The 6,389-nt window shown below is 35.8% G+C and overlaps 1 long non-coding RNA gene across 1 annotated transcript; it reads right to left on the bottom strand.

Annotated features, from left to right (window-relative positions):
* Positions 1-1,602: 1,602 nt before the first annotated feature.
* Positions 1,603-6,172, bottom strand: LOC122237648. The gene is made up of 3 exons (XR_006216238.1): positions 6,096-6,172; positions 3,190-3,313; positions 1,603-1,680 (listed from the first exon to the last, which is right to left on the bottom strand). It is a non-coding gene; the product is annotated as an uncharacterized LOC122237648 (long non-coding RNA).
* Between the last annotated feature and the right edge of the window lie 217 nt (positions 6,173-6,389).

Genomic DNA, 6,389 nt, shown 5'->3' with positions numbered 1-6,389 from the left:
ATACTACTAACATCTATCATAGTGGCCAAAATAAAGCATCAATATCAAGTCCTGCAAAGGATGAAGGAAAGCTTGATCACTCATACATTGCTGGTGGCTATGGAAAATAACCACAAAGGAAGATAGTTCGGCAGTGTCTTAAAAAACTAAATATGCGACTATCACGGGACCCAGAAATTGCGCTTTTGGGCTTTTATCCCAAAGAAATGAAGATTTGTGATCACCAAAAACCTGCACATGAATGTTTATTTCATCTAACTCTATTTGTAATAACCCAAAGCTGTAAACAACCTAAATGTCCTGCAGGGAGTGAGGAATTCAACCAATTGTGATATAGCCATACCATGGAACATTATTCAGCATTGAAAAAGAACAGATATGGTTACCTGCAAAAGCCTGAATGAACCTCAAGGGAATTATACTGAGTGAAAAAAAGCCAATCCAGAGTTTACATATTATAGGATTCCATGTGTATAGTATTCTTATTAGCTGTTGCACAGCGTTATGGGGGAGGAGGAGGCAGGTAGGGAGTAGGCAACATAAAGGACCATAGCAGTGATGGAAAATTTCTGCGTGTTGACTGTGTCAAAGTCAATATTTTGGTTGTGGTATTCTACTCTAATTTTGAAGACATTACTACTAAGGAGAAGTGGTTAAAGATTTTTATTTCTTATGACTAGCTTGGGAACCTACAATCATCTCAAAATAAAAAAATTCAGTGAAATAAGTTAAATAATTCACTTTAAATGGTTTTTCCCCCCTAAAATCAAGGGGAAAAGAAAGTTAATCTAGATTTAAAAATTAAGCCAATTGAATACGATATACAAAAATAGATGCTTGCTTTCAATTATAAAAGCAAGTCAGTGGGAACCTAGTCTGTGTTAGGCCCCAAAAGTGGACAGCTACCTTTGGAAATAATTTGAGATCAGTGTTTCGTTCCACTTAAAGTCTTGAGCTAAGGTGACCTCCTGAGGCTCCTTTTAGTTATATAAACTTTATGTCTAATAGCTCTCAGTTTTGCTATAGAAAAAAAAAAGAATGGCTGATATAATTAATCTTGGAACAATACCAAATAGTATTTCAGTGACAGAAATAATGATGAATTTTTTGAAAAGTCTGACATGAAATACAAAAGAAGACCTTAAATCCATAACCATAAATATATCATTAAAATATAAAATATATAATGGCCTTTTTTTCCAGAAAATGAGATTACTACTCTTAAGATTTCCTGTAAAATATTCACTTTTACTGACAATATATTTTAAGAACTATTTTAAAATTTTTGCCTATGCTATAGAGGTTTTTACTAGGAGCTGTGGTTGAGTGAGTATAAAAATAATGAACAAAAAAACCTGTCTTTGTTCTCAAGGATTTTGCTCCATATAAGTAACTCATTGTAAAAGGCTATAGAAGAAAAGTATTAAATGCTGATAAAGAGAATATGCCCTTAAAAACAAAACAGGAGCACTGCATTTTTATTATTTCTCTTAGTCACTGTCTTAGTTCCTTCAGGCTGCTATACCAAAAATACCATGGACTGCGGAGCTTATAAACAATACAAATTTATTTCTCACGTTCTGGAGGCTGGGAAGTCGAAAATCAAGCCTCTAGAGGATGATTCAGTGTCTGCTGAGAGCCCATTTCTTGGTTTATAGATGGCTGTCTTTTCACTGTGTCCTCATATGGTAGAAAGGGGAAAGAGCAAGAGAGGCCCTCTGGGAGTTCTTCTATAAGTGCACTAACCACCTCCCAGAGGCCCCACCTCCTAACACCAATATATTAGGGGTTAGATTCGAGCATATGAATTTGGTGGCATAAAACGCTCAGTCTATGTAACACTTCCTTTCCAAGAGGACTCTCATAAATCTTTTTCGCAAGAATCTTGGTCTTGGGCTGTATTTATACAGCACCCAACCTAAAGGAGAAACCATAAAAATGTGTAGTGCATTCTCAAAATGGCAGGAGCCCTGGTGAAGAAAAACACAATGTGTGAAAAGACTATTGGTAGATGAATTTGGAAAAGTAGTTTACAGTTGGAATTGCAATTGCCTTGAAATTTATACGAAAAATTTAGGATGTGTTTGTAAGCAAGTTTTTGGTGAAGGGGGTGCTCTCAAGCCACCAATAATTGAGGAAAAAAATATGAAAGCCATGTAAATGATGAAATTAAGAAGAGAAAATTATGGGCAAGGACAATCAATTAGGAAATCCATTTAGGTGGTGTGAGTGGCAATAAAGAAAAGACTCTCGGGGCGCCTGGGTAGCTCACTCAGTTAAGCAGCTGACTTTGGGTCGGGTCATGATCTCACGGTCTGTGGGTTCGAGCCCTGTGTTGGGCTCTGTGCTGACAGCTCAGAGCCTGGAGCCTATTTCAGATTCTGTGTCTCCCTTTCTCTCTGCCCCTCCCCTGCTCACAGTCTCTCTCTCTCTCTCTCTTTTCTCTCTCTCTCAAAAACAAATAAACATTTTAAAAAAGAGAGAAAAGACTCATATAGTTTATAAATATTTTTTTCTGTTATGGAAGCTTATTTAAAAATGGGTTTTATGGTGAAGGAGCCTATGATACTGGGAAGACAGTATGGTCTTTAGTGGAAATAAGAATAAGGAACTGAAGGAAAATACTGAATCCTGATATGAACACATTTTGTTGCATGGGCAGCAACTTGGCAAATCTATTTGTGGATGTAAATAAGGAAGCCATAAAATAAAGAGGAAAAGTTATAGAATGGATGAAGCAGTACTCAGTGAGAAAGCTATTTTGGTAAATGCTGAAGTTGAAAAAATGTGTACAGGAAAAAAATAGAATAAGAGAAGATAGAAAGTTTAGTATACATAAGAAATGTAGAGAAAAATAAAGAGATGAAGTAGTTTATGAACATAGAAAAAACTGTTGCATTTGGTGGGTGGGAAATAATGAATGATCTTTGATGATAGTTTTCAGTAGTAATAGGGAGGCAACTTGTTTTCACGATGTTAAGTAATGAATTTAGACTATTTTTTCAATAGAGTTGGCAGTGAAAGCAAATGAAATCTTGTAAATAAGTGGAATGGAAAGTAATAGAAAATTTTTAACTAGTTGTAACTTCAACATATTTCTGAGAAAATAACCCATAAAAGTAATTTATGGCACCCCAAACATCCATATTTTAAAAATCATTACCAACAAAATAATGTGATTGTATTTACTTTTTAAAAATGTCAAATGTTTATGGATATCTGCATCTGCAGCAGACTGATCATTTTAATTCCAAATGTGAGTCTCATCAGGGAGTCTTCAATATCTGCTTTCAGTGTTCATTTCCCAAAGAATCTGAGAGACAAGACGAATATTAGACAACAAAAATATCTAAGTAAATTGCTTTCTGTAAATGATCACTATGCAATGTCTTCTATCTGTGCATGATTTTCCCTTTGCTCCCCTTGTTGGTATGAATACTCTTAGTCTATTTTGACTTTAGCTCATTATAAATCTTTTCCAAACTAAAGATAATCAGAAATAATATCTAACACCAAAATTAAAATTATCTCCAGCAAACAAGTTCCAATTGTCAAGTCTATGTGTCTCCTATTTCATACATCTATAAAGTGTTATTTCTTTACTTCCACTCCCTCCATTCACTTTATTATTTTTTTTTTTTACTTCTCTTTTTAATGCTTTTTTTTTTTTATTTTAAGAGAGAGCATGAGCAGGGGAGGGTGGCAGAGGGGGAGAAAGAGAAAATTCCAAGCAGGTTACATGTCAGCACAGAGCCCAACACAGGACTTGATCCCATGACCCTGGGATCATGACCTGAGCCAAAATCAAGAGTCAGACGCTTAACTGTAATGAGCCATGTTCTTTCTTGCCTCAAGGATTGAAGTATCCTCTCATCTACTACTTAACTGCATTTTATTCCTTAGGTGTCAGCTTAATTGTTACTTCTTCAAAGAAGCCTCTCAATTTAAGGTTCCCTCAAACTTAATTCTCTCGCAAGCACCTCCCTAATTTTTCTACTTAGCATACCTTAATACTTTTCAGATATATATTTATTTCTGTGGCTATTTGATAAACCTTACTCCCACCATTGTGAAACAATAAGCAACTGTATCATTATATCCTGAATGCAGATCATAGGGCTTGCTATATAGAAGGCAACCAAAAATATTTGTGTTTTTTTTTTTAACGTTTATTTTTGAGAGAGAGAGAGAGCATGAGCAGGAGAGAGGTAGCGAGAGAGAGAAAGAGAGAGAGAGAAGGAGGGAGAGAGAATCCCAATCACGCTCCACACCATCAGTGTAGAGCCCAACGCGGGGCTCAATGCCACAAACCGTGAGATCATGACCTGAGCGGAAGTCAGGAGTCAGAAGCTTAACCGACTCAGCCACCCAGGCCCGGGCAATCAAAAGCATTTGTAAAATAAACGGATATTTAGAGCAATAATCTTAAGCGGAGTCAGCCTGATTAAGAATATCTACATCCCTGTTTGTATGCACACACAAGTATCTATTTATCTCGTGATCTATATCTTGTGTTGTCACCAGAACTGTATCCAAAGGAAACAAATTCATGAAAATTCTTAGAAACTGCGATTCTTATATGAATCACTGTGGATAAGCTACTATGGGGACAATCATAGTGCTGTTCCAAGAGCAGTGTGAGTTGGGAGGGTTACCGTTATCTGGACTTACTGTGATGATCTCATCCTACTGGAGAGGAGAATATTTTCTCGAAAGAAAAAATATTAAGAAAACCAGTCAGGTAGAGGGTAGCAGAAAAGGTAAAGTCGTAGTGGTTGAGGGTTAGAATCATGTCTGATGGGGCTACATTTCAGCTTACATTCTGTTGAATGCTGTTGCAGAAGCATAGGGCACTTAGCTTTCCACTGTCACAATGACTCTTCAAAGGATTATGAAATTGAGGAAACAAATGGGTTGAAGCAAGAGGCTGTTGCACAGTATGTAAGTACTTCACTGAATAACCAAAGTGCCATTGTAACTTCTTAAAAAGAAATACATAATACTAATAAAAATCAGATAGATGTACCAAAATTGAACTGAAGTAAAATTCAAACAGACAAAAAAAAAAGAAATTTATGTGGTTGGTTTCAGTCTCTTCATTACTTAGTTTTCTCACTTGCCTGAAGTGAAAGGATGATAGTAATTTCAATAATAACAATTGTATCTTTAATATTCAATGATATTGAAAATGATGAGGTATTGTTTCTATTTATGGACTGTTAGGAAAGAATGCAAACGACAATGGTTTTCAAGGTAATACAGAAATGAAAACAGTGTAAAAGAGGGTTTTTAAAACTACAAAAGAACAAGAAGTGAGAGGCAAAAACCAAATTAAGAATCAGCACTCTTGCAGAGTAGGAAAACAAATTCTTATGGTAAAAAAATATTCAAGAAAACAAGAAGAATGTGAATTGATGGCAAAAAGGGAAATGGCTTGAAAATTAGGTTGAGAACAATTAATTGAAAACTTACTACATCCTGGCAGTGATTTGCTGGCTAAGACAAGTACCCTTTCCCTCAAGGAGCTTACTTACTTCTAGGCAGAGAGATATAAAAGAAAAAAATTAAAATTAAAGCTGATGCCTGCAAGGACAGCATACAATGTGTGTATAACATAGAGCTATGTAACAGTGGAGTGAGATTATTCTCCATAGAGGCATTTAAAATGCTTAAGAAAAAAGGTCTTGATCTAATCTAAACAACGGACTGAAAATTTTCAGGAGATGGTGCACTGAGCAGTAAGTAATCATATAAAAAAACAGATGGATGTGTGAAGGAAAACAGAATTTGTACCTTCACAGTCGCATTTTTCAGATTCAAGTCTTACACAACTGTCAGTAATCGACTACTTAAAAGAGATACTCGAAAACATTATTTGCATTCAAAGCACACCACATCTTATTTGTTGTTAAATTTCAGCACTGTAAGATTGCGTTTTCCTGTGCATTATGGGTACAATTGTTAACATTACACAGTAAAATGGTAATAATAGTCTGTTTCAAATACATGAAGACTCATTATGTAAATAGAGTGAAACATCTGTTCTGTTTCCCCAGAAGCTCGCAAAGAAGGAAGTGAAAAGTAATGGCAAATACCGTAGTCCTCCCTTTTTTGAGGTTTCACTTTCCCCGGTTTCCATTACTCACGGTCCATTGCAGTGGGAAAGCAGATGGTTCTCCTTCTGACGTATTGTCAGAAGGTCAATGGTAGCCTAACTATGTCACAGTGCCTACTTCTTCTCATCACCTAGGCGTTTTATCATCCCACATCATAACGTGAGTAGTGTGCAATATATTTTGAATGTGTGAGAGAGAGATCACCACATTCATATACCTTTTATCACAGTATGCTATAACTGCTCTATTTTATTATTCATTGTTGTTATTAAT

The sequence above is a fragment of the Panthera tigris genome, chromosome B1 (genome assembly GCF_018350195.1).
Source record: "Panthera tigris isolate Pti1 chromosome B1, P.tigris_Pti1_mat1.1, whole genome shotgun sequence".
Lineage (NCBI taxonomy): Eukaryota > Metazoa > Chordata > Mammalia > Carnivora > Felidae > Panthera > Panthera tigris.
The sequence above is the reverse complement of the archived record's forward strand: the minus strand, read 5'-3'. Positions and strand labels throughout refer to the sequence as shown.